The 19,838-nt window shown below is 34.7% G+C and overlaps 1 pseudogene; it reads right to left on the reverse strand.

Moving 5' to 3' along the window:
* Window positions 1–2,174: 2,174 nt before the first annotated feature.
* The window catches only part of LOC100618868 (ras association domain-containing protein 5-like), a 181,028-nt pseudogene continuing 163,364 nt past the window's right edge, over window positions 2,175–19,838 (reverse strand).

The following is a 19,838-nucleotide window of genomic DNA, read 5'->3' on the forward strand; positions in this document are numbered from 1 at the left end:
AGGGTATGAGAGTTGATCTGGAAAGATGGATGTGCCCTGATGTCAAATCCTTCAGAAGGTGGTAGGCAAGATGGAGCATTTGGGGTGTGATTAGACTGCCTGCTATGTTCTTCTCTAGCTGCCTCTACACCACCTGTGCTCTACACCCTGAGCCTGAGCCACATGTGCTAGAATTCAGGTTGTTTCAGGGGCATACCTTTTAAGTTGTGTCCAGGAGGAGGATTCCTTAGCTCTGTCCTAGTGTTATATTTGATTTTCCTTTCCCTCAAAGCATTGCATTTTTAATTGGTGAGGAAGGGTTTGTGGAGGTCTGAACATTTACTGTCTCTAAGCTGCCATATTGACTCCACCTCTGGTTACTTCTTTTAAGAAAAGTGATACTAGGATTCCATTTGAAAGGAAGGTAATAAGATATTAACAATTCAGGTGGTATTGTGAAGCATTTGAGCTAATAATTATGGTTCTATTCTAATCTCTTGATTTCCAGTTCTGCAAGTAAAATGAGTTTCAGTTTCTCATGTTAATATTATGTATAATTTTTCTTTTCTCTAAATTATATTTACATTGTGTTGAATTTCCTTTGACTACCATGGAGGAACAGAAATGTTTTTTACATTTTCCTTTTTTCCAAATTTTCTCTTTTTTATCTGTGATAAAAATAAAATTCACATCTCCATAACAGTGTTCTTTTCCTGGAGTTCACAAGCATCCCAATGGTGGTGAATATATTTCATTTAGTCTAAAGAGTTGGGTAAGTAAAACAATGATATCTAACCTCTAAATTAAATTGTTTTCTTTAATTATTTAAAAATATAATTATTACAAAATATAATTATAAAATTCTAAGAATTTCTACTCTAAAATGTTTATTAATGACAACTTGCTTATTTTTCCTCATGGATTTTATTTCTTCTTCTGTATTCTGTAAAAATAAATTTTCAAGCTAAAACATTAAATATTTAGATGGAAAAAGAGTTCCAATATAGTTTCAAAACTTTTAAAAACTGGCTAACTCACCAATTAGGTTCAAACTGTTTATACACTTTTGATAGAGATAATCAAAAGTATCTTCAGTGATGAAGTGAAGCCCAAATGTGAACTTCCCTTCAGGGCCAGGTGCAAGGACACTAAAAAGACTCTTATTATGTATATAAAATGTTTATTGAAATATATAAGGATGAATAAAGGATTTCTAGTTCTACGGGATTCTAAATCCACCCAAATAACCTCCTAGGTTCTATAAGGAACTGCTTATCCTATGTTTATCAGGCTACACTAATCCTCCCTGATCTGACTAACTCAAATTTATACTATCTAAATAAAAACTACCACTAATATCTTTATAAATCTTAATTTTGCCTTCAAAGTATGAAATAGCAAAGTCTAGCTGGTTCAGTGTCAATACGAATCAAGTTAGTACTCTGAGTTCAAACCAAACACCAGGTTTTTCTTTGGTCTTCTCAGATATAAACCAATCTATAAAAACCCCAATATTTATTCAATAGTATTTCCCAAGTTGGGAAAAAAAAAAACACTGAGCTACTTCAGATCTTTCCCTTAGACAGAAATAGAGGCAAAGATGCTACCTCCTCCAGCCCTGAGAGAGAGTCTCTGAGAGTGTGTCTCTGCCAACTCTCAGAGACCCACTCCCAACTTCAGGAGAGTAATTGACAGAAAAAATGGTTATAAGTGTCAGCAGTTGAATTTAATATGCTCTCTCAGCTCCGCTTAAAACTCCAGTTCTTTTCTTAATCCAGTCACTTTACTTCTTATCCCTACACTAATAAAACAATACTTAATTTCTAATATCATCCTTGTAGTTCACCTTTTGAATTCTGCTTTCAATTTCTGATTAAGATAATTAGAATTTTCAATTGCTTTTGATGTCTGGATTCCTTTTCCCATGTTCCTGTTTTATTATCTTTAATTGACCTTTATGGAGTTCATATTTTTTACTTTGCATGAAAATTAGAAAAAAACACAATTTCCTAATAATTTACTTCAATATTTATTTCAAATTGCTTCAATTGTTCTCAATTCTGGCATTTTTTTTTTGCTTTTGACAGACTAGGCCAAGAATTTTTATTGGATATTACATTAAAATACATTTTAAGATATTGTATATTGTATATCTGTAGCATTCTAGAAGGTCTTCATAAAATTCTAAAGTTTATTAGATATTTATGAGTTAAATCCTAGTCATAATACAAATATTTAAACACATAAAGTTTCAATATTAAGAATAATTCTATTAAGCATTATTTTTAGGATCTGGATGAATAGCTTTGCTTAAGAGGAAGTACAATTTAATTATAAATTCTTTTTTTTAACCTTTTGTATGACTTAATAAATAATGCTATTCAATAGGAATAGGGTGGGTAGAAGGAACACAAAAAGAACAAAGATCAAGAAGAAAAAAGCTTCTCTTAAAATTGTTTTCCCTTTTTTTATCCATGTCTGCCTTTACCAACCCAAATGATGGGTCATGGATTGGTGGTGTATCAAGACAGCTATTGGGTTTCTGAAAGGTCAGTAGTTGGATAGAAACAAGAGAATGAATGAATCTCTTAGAACACTGGTACTGCTTCCACAGCAGGGTCTCTGGGAGTTGAGGTGTGATATAAGAAGGAGAGAGAGGAAAACATACCAAAACAAAATATATCAAGAAGTTACTTCACCATCCCCAACAACTTCAGGGTGAAAAAAAGTCTCCAACCACATGTGTCCTGAGAAAATTAGCTTTTTCAAATTAAGATACCAATTCATTCTCCTCTGGGGCTTTTCTGGGATAAGGAAGGAAGGAGATATAGGCAAGTTTAGCCAGGTTTGCGCTGGGCATTTCTCAATGTTTCTTGGAGTCTTTGCTTGAACTTTTCTTACTTTCTTTATACTTGCTAGATTTGTCCTTTCTTTCCTTTTCCAAGATGGTTAGGAAGTTAAGGAGTTTTGGGATGGAGAAGGCATCATATTCTACTTCTCCTTGCTCCTTCAGCAAAAAAAAAACAACAACAAAAAATAAGGATTTCTGTATTGGAATTAGTCAGCAGGTGAAGACAGCAGGAATGATCAGTGATAGATAGTTCCTGAAATAGCACTTATCCATACTGGTGTGTCCCCTTAAGCATAGCAAACTTTTGGGAATTGTTCACTGCCATGAACTTCTTGAGTAGTGGCTGGATGACTTTTCTGACAGTGGTGGCTCTGATAATGTGCAGCCACTTGATGGCATAGAAGGGCAAGTAGAAGGATATCCTTTTGTCTTGAATGGCTGCCACAGTCACCTCTTTGATGGCACCATTGATAGACTAGGACTGGATTCTTGCTATTATTGTTCCCAGCCTCCAGAGTTTCAGTTACACTTTAATGAAATCTGTATAGGTTCCATTGTTGCTCAGTTTCTACTCAGGCAGTTTTTCTCCTTGCTATTGTAGTTGTCAATTTTCTGTTTGATTTCCTGTTGTGTGTGGTTTTGGGGATTCTCTTCATCCACTACATTGCAGGCATTTTTGTACCTGTGATTGGTCCTAGAGATAATAAGCACAAAAACAAATCATTTTCAGGGCTTCCATTTTCTTTCTAAAGTGGGGAGTTACTGAAGTAAAGAAGAGTCTGAGAAGGATTTTCTTAGAATATAAGTCAGACTTATACATTCTAATGAACATTAATTTCCAAGTAGAATGTCATTTGATTCCTAAATAACATTGAAGGAATTTTTACTCAATAGTAGAACTCCAGTTTTTGCACAACAAAAAAAACAATTCTATTAAGAGCCTGATCCTTATTTTGTTCCACAACCACAAACCTTTCACTAATATTTGTGACACCTTGGCAAAAGGATATTAAGATTCATCACATTTGAGCAACAAAATATTGAATCTTCTCATGCAGTCCTATACAGTCCAGACAGCCTGGTTACTGTTGTTTTAGAGAAATTCCACATGTCCCATCTTAGGGAGTACTATAGGACTCAGAGCTCTAATATTTCATTCATAAATAGGTGGAACTGAAGTATAGGGGGCACCTCAATCATTGTGAGCATTTCATGAGTCAGGTTCTGATTGTCTATTGGCATTGGAGTTTGTGCTGTTTTAGTATCCAACTGTTGTCAATGGGGAGTCTAGGGCAGAGTTTTTTAATATTTCTTTGTAACATAATCTGTATAGCAGATGTCCACATAGCAAGATATGAGCAACTACATGTCCTCCAAAAGTACAAAACAATTTTGTCTGGAGACATTTTCAATGCACTTGTGGGGGACTCCAGGATTGGCATAGGTTACATTTCAAACAGTGAAAAAGTCTTCCATCCCCAATCCTAAAAATTGCACACTTTTCACAATGGTATTCCTTCTTTTATATGTCAAATAGGTGGCATATATGGCAATAATATTTTCAAAACAGTGCCACATTTCCCACACATCTAAATTATCCTGGATTTTTCCTCACTTTGTACACCACAATTTTTAAAAATTTTATTTAGTCAATTTAGAAAATTATTCTTTAGTTACAAGAATCATATTCTTTCCTTTCCTTCCCCCACCCCTTCCCATAGCCAACACACAATTTCTCTGGGTTTTTCATGTGTCTATGATCAAAATCTATTTCCATGTTGTTGATTTTTGCACTAGGGAGGTCTTTTAGAATCTATATCTCCAATCATATCCCTATCAATACATGCAATCAAGCAGTTGTTTTTCTTCTGTGTTTCTGCTCCCACAGTTTTTCCTCTGAATGTTGATAGTATTCTTTCTCATAGGACCCTCTGGGTTGTTCAGCATCACTGCATTGCCACTAATGGAGAAATCCATTACATTCAATTGTACACAATAATTATTTTACTTTAAAATGATGCAGAGGGTGATCCTCATCATTATCATAATATAAATAGTAGGTATAAAATTTATCACATGAAGGAGCCTTGAGGAGGCTCTCATATTCCTCACAATCCTGGTTTACTCCACCTGGACTGCCTCCAACATGTCATTCTCCATCTCCTACCCCTTCTCTAGATCAGTGCCTGGTCCAGATACAAGCCCTGTGTGTCGGCAAAGCTGGATCTCGAGATCAAAAGGACCACTCTAGACCACAGCCACCTCTAACTACAGGTCTTCTGATTCTTGTTGTGATGCCATGGTAGAGGCAGGAACTGTGTCGCTTGGTAGTTGCTGCTAGGATGGTTTTGACATTTCTTGATAGAAACATTCCTTAATACATTCACCTTCCTTCTTGGGGATGCAAAAATGACCAAGGCTGTGACACTTATAGTTGTGTGAATGATTCGGTGTTTCAGCACTTTCTGACAAAAGTTGTAAGAAGTTAAATTCCTTCAGGACTGTATAAATGGATATCACCTTTTATGAATTACCCAGCATGATGCATCTCCTAGTTAGATTGATTTCATCAGACTCCAAAAGGACTGTTTGGATTGAGAATCCAATATTAGATTCATTTGAAATATTACAGCTATTTTGTCATCCATTTCATTGTTAGGTAGGATTTTAGAAATTTGTGGTAAATCAAAAGTTTGACTAGATAATTTTCACATTATGGCTCTATTTTTAGTAATTCCTCAGTTTCACATCATTTCATCTGAACTAGATTTAAGAATGATTTTTTTTCAAATGTTGGAGAGCAAAAAAAATTTTTTTAAGTTATATTATACTAAGCATATCATTTGTAAAGAGTATCATGAAGCCCTTTAATATAATTCTTAAGATCTGTTTCTGGTGTTGTCATGGTATTGATATGTAAAGTATTGTTTTCTTTGGTTCATTTAATTTAGACTCCTGGTATGAAGCAATTCTAGCCTGCAAATCCTTTGTTTTGTCTTTGGCACACACTCCTATGGCATAGATCAAAGGTCAGCTTTGAGGTAATTCTGTTCAATATTTTGATAGTATGTAGAAATACTTAGACTACAAGTCACTATCTTACTATTATTCTTTTATATTTAAGGTTATACAGATTATTAAGAAAATCAACAAAGTCAGTCTTTTGTATCAATAGAAGTATTGGAAGATAGACTGATCTTTTGAAGGTAATAGGATTTATATTATATAATTCTGACTTTTTGTGTTTTCTATGCTTCATGATAAATGCTAAATTTTTCTTACCTAAATTCAAATATAGCCAATTTTTAGCTATTTAATTATATAGCCCATATTGGTCAATAAATCCATGCTCCTTAAAACCAACAATTTTCTAAAAATATGACAGCAAAGACCTAATCTTATTTAAGTATCAAAAACCATTTGAAATCTATAAAGAAATCTACATGACTCCACTATTTGTTTGATGCTTCTTTGTTGATTGAGTCAATTTGGATATTACCCATGGTGAAAGTTTTGATTCCATTCCTGGATCACAGCTATTTTAGTCTCTATTCAGCAATAAACCATTTTTAGTTGCATTTGACAAATCAGTTGGTATATACCCACTGTAAATCTATAATATAATTTTAATAAGTGAGGCTTTTTTGTTTCCCAGAAGTATTTTAGTAAAATTCCTACATGTTTCTCATGTACACTGAGACTTTATTTTTATAGTTGCCTTGGAGTGATGAGTTTTATATTTCATTAGTATTATATTGATTTAAAAAACACCTTCAAGGGGGCAGCTGGGTGGCTCAGTGGATTGAGAGTCAGGCCTAGAGACGGGAGGTCCTGGGTTCAAATTTGATATCAGACACTTCCTAGCTGTGTGACCCTGGGCAAGTCACTTGACCCCATTGCCTAGCCCTTACAACTCTTCTGCCTTGGAGCCAATACACAGTATTAACTCGAAGAAGGAAGGTAAAGGTTTATTAAAAAATAATAAAAAGCACCTTCAAGAAGCATTTTATTCATTTAACAATATTGAAAATCTACTGTAAGAGTGATATTGTGTCAATACTATTTGCTCGATATTCTGGCCATTAAGCTATGGCATTATGATGACAGCCCCTTAACATATAAATTCTCAATTTTCTTCTTGATAGATTTCATTTTAATATGTTCTTGCCTAGGGCAGAGGAATATTTTTATAAGTATATAATTTCCCCCATTACATGTTTTTGCAAAATAACAAATACAACAACAATAACAACTATTCTCATTAGCTTTAATCATGAACTTCAACTCACTCTGAGTTTTGACCTTAATGACTCTATTTTAAAGAATCCAGATCAATTAAAATCATCCTTTTAAAAATTATCTTCCATTTTCTATGAATTCTTGATAAAATTTATGTTATTTAGTAACTTTATTGTTCATTCCCTTATTGCTTTTCAGACAAATATTATTTTTCAGCTCATTAGAATTATTTCCCTTTTGTATCTTTAGAATTTTATTCTTGATCATATTTAATCCCTACTGAGGTTACTTGTTCTGTAACATTTTTGTGCATAGCATTTTATTTATATTTCTTTTGAACTCTTCAAATTTTGTCTTCTCAAAATCTACGTTTCATGGTACACTTTGTTCAGAATCTTTCCTTTATTATGGACTTTAGAATGCAGAAGTCACTTTCTCAAAATATATCCCATCACTTCCTCTCCAGAAACTTGTGCTTTGCTCTTATTGAAAATAAAAAAAAAATAGAATAAGGTTCTGACAATTACTGAACAATTTAAAAGATTAAATTATCACAAGGAAAGTCAAAAAATTATTAGCCATAATGGATTTCTAATTAAGAGAAATTCCCTATAACTTTCTATCATGCCTCTGTACTCAGGCTGTGTGTGCTGTTTCTCAAAATCCTCCTCTAGTGTTTCTTTCTTTCCAGGTGATCTGTAGATCTTTATTTTCCAATAACAAAAACATTTAAATCTCTCCCACCTTTGATATTCATCCAGATATACTCAATCATGTTCCTACTACTCCCTTGCTCTGGTTCCTGGATTAGTATTCCTCTTTAACATACAACAGAACACCATATTGATCCCTTTATTCTCTTCTTGGATTCTTTTGAATAAAATATACCCAGCCAAAACTACAATCTTGTCATTTCACCATATTCAGTGAACACTGAGTCAAATTTTCCTGCTTGCATTAGAAATCATAGTTCTATCCTTTTTTTCTGATGAAACTTTGAGCATTTAGAAACTGAATCTATGACCATTGGCTTTACAATTGGCTCCTTTCATAGATTTGATCTCAAGATCCTGTGCCTGTCTTTCAGGATTCCAGGAAAATAACCATTTTACTCATTCATATTAGAGGTTTTATAATTTGGCAGAAAGAGTGATACTACCATTTTTCCGAGGATACTTACACATGCATTTACACAAAAAGCTTGTACTTTTTATCTGCATCTCTTTTGTTTTCTGGTGTTAAGATGAAAACTAATTGTGCAACCAATCATCAGTCTCAAGATAAGGGTCTCACATTTAGAGTTCCCACAGTTGTTACTGTTTATAAACTTTTGAAAAATGTATTATTCTTAGCATCTTCTCCCTTGTTTTCTGTAACTCTACAACTGTTATGCAGAAGTGGAAGAGGAATGCAGAATACAGAACATTATTTTCTGTTTTGCTTTATTTCATGAGTTTGCCATAGCCAAAATTTGCATCATCAGCTAACTTACTGATGATGACTCTTTGTAGTTACATTATGAAACTCAGTAATCAGATATAATCCTAACACTTGAATGATAGAACCTTAGAGAAGTTGAGTACTACTCACACAGCCTTACATCATCAAAGGTCGCCTCCATTTCCTAATCAGGCAGCAGAGGAGAATATTTGGAAGGTGTTAACATATATTCAAAGAGAATTTAAAAAAAGGTTTTACATAGGTAGAACCAGCATTGATGTGTGAGATTGAAAGAGTGATAAAATTTAAATTATATTAAAATAGCTTTTAATGTATTAATTGACATTAAGTGAATACAATTGGAATCTGAAAATTTAGGGCAAAATTAAAAAATATATACTTAGGGTGGAAAAAAAGGGTGGTGATAATTTATTTTTATAATATTAAAGGAGGTAATAGTATTAAGTGATTATATTGTTATTTGAAAAAATATCTTTACTTAAATATTTTTTTCTGAGATGAGAAGAAAATGATGAAACTTTAAAATGATGGTACTGGATTTAAATACTTTTGTTTCTAATTTTAATTTTAAAATATTTGAAGAATATTATAAGAGGCAGAAAAATAAGGAATCATTATCTTTTTGAAACAGAACCAGTACATAAATAAGAGCATAAAAAAGCATTAAGCAGATGAGATCAATAGTTGTCAAGCAATAAGAGATCCCAGTGACAATTTAAAAAAAGAAGTATCTTGTGGATATAGACATACTGTAGGAATTTTGAAAAGTAAGCCGAAAGATTTTATCTTTAAGTGACTAAGAAAATCTAAAGCTCAGACCAAAATAAGTAGTATAATAAGCAATGCAAAAATAGCATATGATCGACTAGAAAAACCTAAAATCAATAAGAATATACATAGCTTGTTAGAGGTATATACCTACCACAACAATTATTTTTTTTCTTAGAAAGAATTTCATTTCATATTGTAATAAAATATGTGAATGGCTTGTCCAACATGCAATCAGTTTTATTGATTATTTTTATGACTATACTTTATTTAAATGACATTTTGGGATCTAGTAATCCTTAAGCAATTTATCTATCATTAAATAATACATCTTATCAATTATATTTTCCAGAAATAACATAAATCACCTATCCCATGCAGATGTTGACTTACCTTATATATTTTATCATATTTTTATATATTTTATATATATTATATTTAATATATAATATTTATATTTAATATATTTAACATATAAAATATATATATTATATATTTTAAAAACTTGTTACTAACAAAATATAATTTGAGTGAATGGTATTAAAATGAATTTAATTTAAATTTATCTGACTTTTTATGAGGAAGACAAATTATAGTGTAAAATTTAAGTGAAATTATTGATTATATGTGTATATACACATATGTACATATATGTTGAGTATTCACTTATTTTCTTGAAGTATTTGTTTCTTCATTTGTAAAATTTGGGGACTGGACAAGATTACTTCTAAAATATCTTCCAGAACTTTGGTCCTAATGCTAAGTATCTTCAAAACAGATATTAAAGTAGCAACATCTACCAGCATGGGCTAGTAGGTACTTGAGTGTCTGGCAAATTTAAGTCAATGTTTAGATGAATGGCATATAGCTATTTTAACCCTATGATGGGTAAAATTATTTATTGATATTCCTGGTAAAGTATAGTTTAGAAGACTATAGACACATTAATAGCAATTCAACCCGGGATCTAGAGAAACAAGAGAATAATAATGTGTTCTCATTTGGAAAGTTAAGAGCCTGTAGAGTTATTCAGTGTACATTGAGATCTAAGGCAAAGTGTCTATTATGGCAGCTATCGCATTGATGGTTGGGTTAGAGTATACAAAATAGTAGAGATAAATGTGTCTTTAAAGATTAACCAATCTTATTCAGGTAAGGAAATTAGAATTATGACTGTCCTGCATTTGCCATCTTGGAGGACAATTTCAGCAGCCAAGTTGCAGCTAGAAATGGATAAAATTCTTTCCTTAATTATAGGAGCATTGTCTAAAAAAAAGCACTAGCAGAGGGTAAGCCATAGACTCCTCTGGATGTTCAGTAAGAAAGTAACAATAGTCAAGTGTTACTTAAAATGTTCAAAATAATAATTCTGAGAATATCACAGGTATTTTCTCAACTTTAAAATAGGATATCTACCAACAGAAAAAGTTGTCCATGTAATCTCAGAGATTTAGAGCTGAAAAGTACCTCAGTTAATATAGTTTAACTTACTAATTTTATAAATGAAGAAACTGAGGCCCAGAGAAGTTAAAATAATTAGCTAAGACCACATTGATAGAAGAGCCCTTCAGACTGTTTCAGAGATGCATTTTCTCTGCAAATGAGTACTGCATTGATATTACTATTACTGAATAGAATTCCATAAAAACTCCAGATCTCCATCTCCAATTACCCATAGAACATGAGTGCCTGAATATCCCAGTGGGTAGGTGTGAAAATATTTAAAGCCTTAATCATACTTTCTACATCTTTCTCCTTTTCACCTTTCTATTTCTGCCAATTATCTCTAATCTCCTTTATTAGAAGCTCAGTGCCATATTTAGTTTCTCTCAATGCACTAACAAGTTTGCTGCTCCTAGTATCTCTTCTTATGCACCCTTCACTGCAGATTATTTTCCTTATGCACATAATTGATCATATTACTTCATTGATAAACTATATAGTAATAATAGAGTTAATAAGCATTTATTAAGTGACTAATACATACCAGATACTGTGCCCAGTAATGGGAATATAAAGAAAGTCAAATGACAGTCCATACCAAAAAGGGTGAAGTTGAGAAATAGGTATTGGAAATGGGGAAGATAATGAGGATGAGGCATGAAAAAGTCCTCTAATTGGTTGGGAAATTATAAGATGGGTGTCTTGGGCTTCCTCCTCAAATAGATGATCTAGGAGGAATGTGCCTATATCGACCTTCTAATTAGAGGAAAGCAGGACCCTGGGGGCAGAGAATAAAGAGATAAGAGTTTCAGAGTAAATGTGAACTTGAAGGATGATGAATTTTGGGAAATTCATGATGAAGTCCAGGAGACCAAAGAGGTGGAAAATGGTGAGATGACACTAGACACACTTCATAAATAGACATCCTTGTTGAGTAATAATACAATAGAATTTATTTATTTATTTATTTATTTATTTATTATAAAGTCACTAAAGTGACTTTAATGGAAAATTATGGCTTGGCTACAGACATACGAAGCACCAGATGGGAGAAGGCAGAGGGCAAAGAGGAAAGGTCATAAAAATCAGCTTAAACCAGGAAGTTATGAAAGGACATCAAAATGGTTTGGGAAGGGGTATGACATAAGAGGTTAGCAAAATATAATAAATCTAAGGCATGATTTTATTCACATCACAGATAAAAAATGTAGTCAGATCCTGGCACTACTCTCATGATTTCCCTACTCTTAGTCGATGCCATCTACATTGCCCATTTTAGAAAAAAGAGAATGGGAATAATATTAGTATATGTGCCTTATAGTTAGCTAGTCACTGGGGGAAGCGGAGTCAAGATGACAACCTAGAAGGAGCAGAAGTTCAGACCTCTGAATACCCTTCCATACTGATCACAAACTGAATGCTCCTAAGGGACTGAAAATCAAACTTAACAACAAGACAGAGCCAAGGAACCCTCCTGCTGGACTTAACTAAAAAGGTACGTTCCCACACCCAAGTCACAATCCGAGAACACTTGGATCTAAGGTGAAGGCAGAGGGAAGGTCCCAAGACCCCTTCCCCTGCCCACTGAGAGCAATGAGACTCCAGCAGCAGCAGGAACTTCTGGGCAGGCAAAGGTGCTGGTCTGAAGGGTGTACCTCATGGCAATGGCTGTGCCAAGCCCAGAGCATTGAACACAGATGGCAGGAAAGGAGGTAGAGAGGGAGCACAGAGCTGGAAGCCTGGCCAGAGCTATGTATATCCTCCATATTTGCTCTAGCCTTACAGGAGGGGTTAGCCTCAGAGCACACCCAGACCAACCAAGCTGAACTTAATCCCATCAAAAAGTCTTCAGAATTCAGGGAAGCCCAGGCTCCATTCCCCTCCCTCTGACTACTGAGCAATAATACAATCAAAAGCCTCCATAATACAGATAAGCTCAAACCCCCAACAAACCCCCAACAACTGCAGAGACTGCACCGAGAGATCTTCTGTCAAAGCACTAAGAGGGGATACTGAAAGAAGCCCCCCCCCAAAATAAAAAAAAATGAGAGGAGCAAGAACACAGACAAATACTGGGAGAAAAGAAGGGTTGAATATGAGCAAACAACAGAAAAGGAAGAAAGAAATTACAACAGATAGCTTCTATACAGTGAACAGAACGGAGGGGGAGGTATCAGCAAACACCAAATCAGAAATCCCAGAGAATTGAATACAGGTCATGGAAGAACTCAAAATGCAATTCAAAACACAATTAAGAGAGGCTGAAGACAACTTTAACAGCAAGATAAACAGAAAACAGTATCTTCAAAGCCAAAATCAATCAGCTGAAAATAAGGGTAAGGAGATGAAAGATGAGGCAAAGAAGATGAAAAATAAGGTAAAAAGGATGAAAGATGACCTCCATAGAAAATCAGACCAGAAAGAGAAGGATGATCGAAAATCCAGGGATGAAGTACAGTTTTTAAGAACCAGAATACAACAACTAGAATTAAGTGACCTCACAGGACAGCAGGACACTATGAAACAAAACCAAAAGAATGAAAACATTAAGGAAAATATGAAGCATTTCATTCACAAAACAAAGGATTTAGAAAATTGTTGAGGAGAGACAATATAAGAATCATTGGTTTACAAGAAGACCATAACCAAAGAAAAAACCTGGACACAATACTACAGGAAATTATTCAAGAAAATTGCCATGATATTCTAGAACAAGAGAGAAAAGTAGAGATTGAAAGAATTCACAGATCACCTCCTGTACTTGATCCCGAACTGAAAACACCCAGTAATGTTATAGCCAACTTTAACAATTATCAGACCAAAGAAAAGATATTACAAGCTGCCAAGAAGATTTGGATACCATGGAAACAAAGTGAGGGCAACACAGGATCTGGCTGTATCCACACTGAAGGACCGAAAGGCATGGAATATGATATTCTGGAAATCAAGGGAACTAGGTCTACAACCAAGAATCAACTAGCCAGCAAAACTGACTATATTCTTGTGGGAGAAAGTATGGTCATTCAAAAAAATAGAAAAATTCCAAGAATTTGCAAAGAAAATCCCAGACATGAACAGAAAATATGATGTCAAAGCACAGAACTCAAGAGAATCATCCAAAGGTAATTAAAAAAGATGGGGGGAAGGACTTCCGGGTAATCATGGCTGCAATCTAGACACCACACGCTTCCTCTCCCCAGCACTGATAAATCTTATCTTTTTCGTTAAGTCAAACTCTCTTCTATAAGGACTACATTTACATCAAACTATATATATTAATATGTGGGGAAAATGTTTTGTGTAACTCTCATAAATTGTAGCAGCATAACAGTAGTTAGAAGAAACATGAATAGGGAAAGATTGGGGCATTAAGAAGATTTGGGGAAAGTGGGGGCAAAGAAAGGAAAAGGGAGGGGGGAACTGTCAATAATACTAAGATTAACTTCAAGAAATGTGGGGGGGGACTCAATAGAATAATCTTTCCCATATAAAGATACACATGGGAAGGGGAGGGGAAGAACTCTCATATGAGAAGGAGAGGAAGAGAGCGTGAAGTGGATTTACTTAAACCTTACTCTCAGTGAAATCAAATCTGAGAGGGAAGAACATCTAGATCCAGTGGGATCCTGAATTCTATCTTATCCATTAAGGCAAGAAAGAAAGGAAAATTAAGGAGGGGGAGGAGGGAGGGAGTATAAAAAGGGAGGGAAGGAGAGGGAGGAGGGGAAGGGAACATAAAAAGGGAGGGGCTAGAAAGGGAAGCATCTCAAGGGAGGGGACTAGGGGGACTGACCTAAAGTAAATCACTGATTCAAAAGGAGAAAGCTAAAGAAGAAAGGTCAGAACTAGGGGAAGATATCAAAATGCCAGTGAATCCACAAATGACAATCATAACTTTGAACGTGAATGGGATAAACTCACCCATAAAACGTAGACAAGTAGCAGATTGGATTAGAACCCAAAACCCTAACATATGTTGTCTTCAAGAAACACATATGAGACGAGTTGACACTCACAAGGTTAGAATTAAAGGTTGGAGTAAGACCTTTTGGGCCTCAACTGATAGAAAGAAGGCAGGAGTTGCAATCATGATATCTGACAAAGCCAAAGCACAAATAGACCTGATCAAAAGGGATAGGGAAGGTAAATATATTCTGCTAAAAGGGAGTATAGACAATGAGGAAATATCACTAATCAACATGTATGCACCAAATCATATAGCATCCAAATTTTTAATAGAGAAACTAGGAGAATTGAAGGAGGAAGTAGAAAGTAAAACCATATTAGTGGGAGACTTGAACCAACCACTATCAAATTTAGATAAATCAAACCAAAAAATAAATAAGAAAGAGGTAAAAGAGGTGAATGAAATCTTAGAAAAATTAGAGTTAATAGACATATGGAGAAAAATAAATAGGGACAAAAAAGAATACACCTTCTTTTCAGCACCACATGGCACATTCACAAAAATAGCAGAGAACAGTTAATCCCAATACTATACAAACTATTTGACATAATAAGCAAAGAGGGAGTTCTACCAAACTCCTTTTATGACACAAACATGGTACTAATTCCAAAGCCAGGCAGGCCAAACCAGAGAAAGAAAATTATAGACCAATCTCCCTAATGAATATAGATGCAAAAATCTTAAACAGGATACTAGCAAAAAGACTCCAGCAAGTGATCAGTAGGATCATCCACCATGATCAAGTAGGATTTATACCAGGAATGCAGGGCTGGTTCAACATTAGGAAAACTATCCACATAATTGACCACATCAACAAGCAAACCAACAAGAACCACATGATTATCTCAATAGATGCAGAAAAAAGCCTTTGATAAAATACAACACCCATTCCTACTAAAAACACTAGAAAGCCTAGGAATAGAAGGGTCGTTCCTAAAAATAATAAACAGTATCTATCTAAAACCATCAACTAATATCATCTGCAATGGGGATAAACTAAATACATTCCCATTAAGATCAGGAGTGAAACAAGGATGCCCATTATCACCTCTATTATTTGACATTGTATTAGAAACACTAGCAGTAGCAATTAGAGAAGAAAAAGAAATTGAAGGCATTAAAATAGGCAAGGAGGAGACCAAATTATCGCTCTTTGCAGATGACATGATGGTCTACTTAAAGAATCCTAGAAATTCAACCAAAAAGCTAATCGAAATAATCAACAACTTTAGCAAAGTTGCAGGATACAAAATAAACCCACATAAGTCATCAGCATTTCTATATAATTCCAACACAGCTCAGCAGCAAGAACTAGAAAGAGAAATCCCATTCAAAATTACCTTAGACAAAATAAAATACTTAGGAATCTATCTCCCGAGACAAACAGGATCTATATGAACACAACTACAAAACACTTTCCACACAACTAAAACTAGACTTGAACAATTGGAAGAACATTAACTGCTCATGGGTAGGATGAGCCAATATATTAAAAATGACCATCCTACCCAAACTCATCTATTTAGTGCCATACCCATGGAACTTCCAAATTTTTTTTTACTGATTTAGAAAAAAACATAACAAACTTCATTTGGAAGAACAAAAGATCAAAGATATCCAGGGAAACAATGAAAAAAAATTCAAAGGAAGGGGGTCTTGCAGTCCCAGATTTCAGACTATATTATAAAGCAGCGGTCATCAAAACAATTTGGTACTGGCTAAGAGACAGAAAGGAAGATCAGAGGAATAGACTGGGGGCAAGCAACCTCAGCAAGACCGTATATGACAAATCCAAAGATCCCAGATTTTGGGACAAAAATTCACTATTTCATAAAAACTGCTGGGAAAATTGGAGGACAGTGTGGGAAAGATTAGGTTTACATCAACACCTCACACCCTACAGCAAGATAAATTCAAAATGGGTGAATGACTTGAACATAAAGAAGGAAACCATAAGAAAATTAGGCGAACACAGAATAGTATACATGTCAGACCTTTGGGAAGGGAAAAACTTCAAAACCAAGCAAGAATTAGAAAGAGTTACAAATTGCAAAATAAATAATATAGATTACATCAAATTAAAAAGTTTTTGTACAAACAAAACCAATGTAACCAAAATCAGAAGGGTAGCAACAAATTGGGAAACAATCTTCATAAAAACCTCTGACAAAGGTTTAATTACTCAAATTTATAAAGAACTAAATCAATTGTAAAAAAATCAAGCCATTCTCCAATTGACAAATGGGCAAGGGACATGAACAGGCAGTTCTCAGCCAAAGAAATCAAAACTCTTAATAAGCACATGAAAAAGTGCTCTACATCTCTTATAATCAGAGAGATGCAAATCAAAACAACTCTGAGGCATCACCTCACACCTAGCAGATTGGCTAACATGACAGCTATGGAAAGTAATGAATGCTGGAGGGGATGTGGCAAAGTGGGGACATTAATTCATTGCTGGTGGAATTGTGAATTGATCCAACTATTCTGGAGGGCAATTTGGAACTATGCCCAAAGGGTGATAAAAGACTGTCTGCCCTTTGATCCAGCCATAGCACTGCTGGGTCTGTACCCCAAAGAGATAATGGACAAAAAGACTTGTACAAAAATATTCATAGCTGCGCTCTTTGTGGTGGCCAAAAATTGGAAAACGAGGGGATGCCTGTCAATTGGGGAATGGTTATACAAATTGTGGTATATGTTGGTGATGGAATACTATTGTGCTAAAAGGAATAATAGAGTTGAGGAATTCCATGGAGACTGGAACAACCTCCAGGAAGTGATGCAGAGCGAAAGGAGCAGAACCAAAAAAACATTGTACACAGAGACTGATACATTGTGGTAAAATTGAAGGTGATGGACTTCTCCATTAGTATCAATGCAATGTCCCTGAACAATCTGCAGGGATCTAAAAAATACTACCCACAAGCAGAGGATAAACTGTGGGAGTAAAAACACCAATGAAAAGCAACTGCTTGACGACAGGGTTGGAGGGGATAAGACTGAGGAGAGACTCTAAATGAACACTATAATGCACATTCCAACAACAGGGAAATGGGTTCGAGTCAAGAACACATGTGATAACCAGTGGAATCGTGCGTCGGCTATGGGAGAGGGAAAGGTGGGGAGAGGGAGGGGAGGAAAAGAAAATGATCTTTGTTTCCTGTGAATAATGTATGGAAACGTCCAAATAAAATAATGTTAAAAAAAGAGGGGGGGAAAGAAAAAGAAAACAAAACAAAAAATTTTAAGAGACTCAATAAGTTAAAATGATATGTATCCCTATAAGAAAAGAGGTCATTGGTAACTCTTAAAAACTGTGTTTATCACTTTGGCGGCTAGAAGAATTACACTTAGAGGGAACAGTGATAAATTGTATAGGATGAAAGGACAAGGCATAGATAGGTATATAGATATATGGATGCATAAATACATACACATGTGTGCGTGTATAGAGCTATAAAAAGAGGTTAATATTAAAAGAAATGGGAAATGGGAAAAGATTAAGTGGGGGAAATTTATATGTCACAAAGAAGCTCCTGGCAGGAGGGGGGAAAACATCAATACAGTGGAAGGGTAAAGAGGTTGAAGATAGGAAATACTCAAATCTTACATGCTTTAAAATTGACCTAAAAAGAGGGAAGAACAATCCAATCCACTGGGGCAGAGAATAGATTTGTGCCCTATAGGGGAGTAGAAGGGTAAAAAATGGACTGGTGGGGAGGGAAGCAGTAAAAGGGAGGGAGAGGGTGGGGAGATAATTTTAGAAAATATAGAAAGACTATAGGGAAAATAAGGGGGGAATAAAAAGGGAGGGAGTAGAAAGGGAAGTAACATAAGGGTGGGGATTAGGGTGAACTGATTAAAAACAGGTGTAGAAGGAAATAGTGAAAGAAGAAAAGGCAGGATTAGGAGAAAAAAAATGCTGGGAAATACAAAGCTAGTAATAATAACTCTGAATATGAATGGAATGAACTCACTTATAAAATGCAAGCAAATAGCAGAGTAGATTAGAATCCAAAACCCTACCATATGCTGTCTACAAGAAACACACATGTGGAAGGTAGATATGCATAGGGTGGAAGTAAAAGGATGGAGCCAAATCTATAGAGCATCAACTGATAAAAAGAAGGCAGGAACAACAAAGAGACAATAAGTAAAAAGACTTGTACAAGAATATTGATAGCTGCACTCTTGTGATGGTCAAAAATTGGAAAATGAGGGGATGACATTCAATTGGGGAATGGCTGAACAAATTGTGGTATATGTTGGTGATGGAATACTATTGTGCACTATGGAATACTATTTAGCACAATACTATTGTTCTAAAAGGAATAATAAAGTAGAGGAATTCCATGGAGATTGGAACAACTTCCAAGAAATGATGCAGAGTGAAAGGAGCAGAACCTGAAAAACATTATACACAGAGACTAATACACTGTGGTATAATTGAAGGTAATGAACTTCTCCATTAGTGTCAATGCAATGTCCCTGAACCATCTGCAGGGATCTAGAAAACACTATCCACAAGCAGAGGATCAACTGTGGGAGTAAAAACACCGATGAAAAGCAACTGCTTGACTACAGGGGGGAAGGGGATACGACTGAGGAGAGACTCTAAATGAACACTCTAATGCAAATATCAACAACATGGAAATGGGTTCGAACCAAGAGCACATGTGATACCCAGTGGAATCATGCGTCAGCTATGGGAGACGTGGTGGGAAAGGGCAGGGGAGGAAAAGAAAATGATCTTCATTTCCAATGAATAATGTTTAGAAATGACCAAATAAAATAATGTTTAAAGTGAAAAAAAAAAGTAATGTGAAAAAATGAGAAAATCTCTATGATTTAGAAAGTAATCAAATTCATAATTAGATTGCTTGATAGAATGGAAAATTTATGAGGATGATTTTTGTTTTTGTTTGTTTTGTTTTCATTTTTAGAATCACAATGTAACAGAGTAGCTCCAGAAAAAAATTTATGCATATTTTATACCTATATATATATATGTTTTGCATCATACTGTAATTACTATTTCTTTTTATTGTATAAAAGCAATAAATCATATTTCTTTCTCTGAAAAAAAAAGAAGGCAGGAGTCACAATCATGATATCTGACAAAGCCAA

This window comes from Monodelphis domestica, chromosome 8 (assembly GCF_027887165.1).
Source record: "Monodelphis domestica isolate mMonDom1 chromosome 8, mMonDom1.pri, whole genome shotgun sequence".
NCBI classification, from domain to species: domain Eukaryota; kingdom Metazoa; phylum Chordata; class Mammalia; order Didelphimorphia; family Didelphidae; genus Monodelphis; species Monodelphis domestica.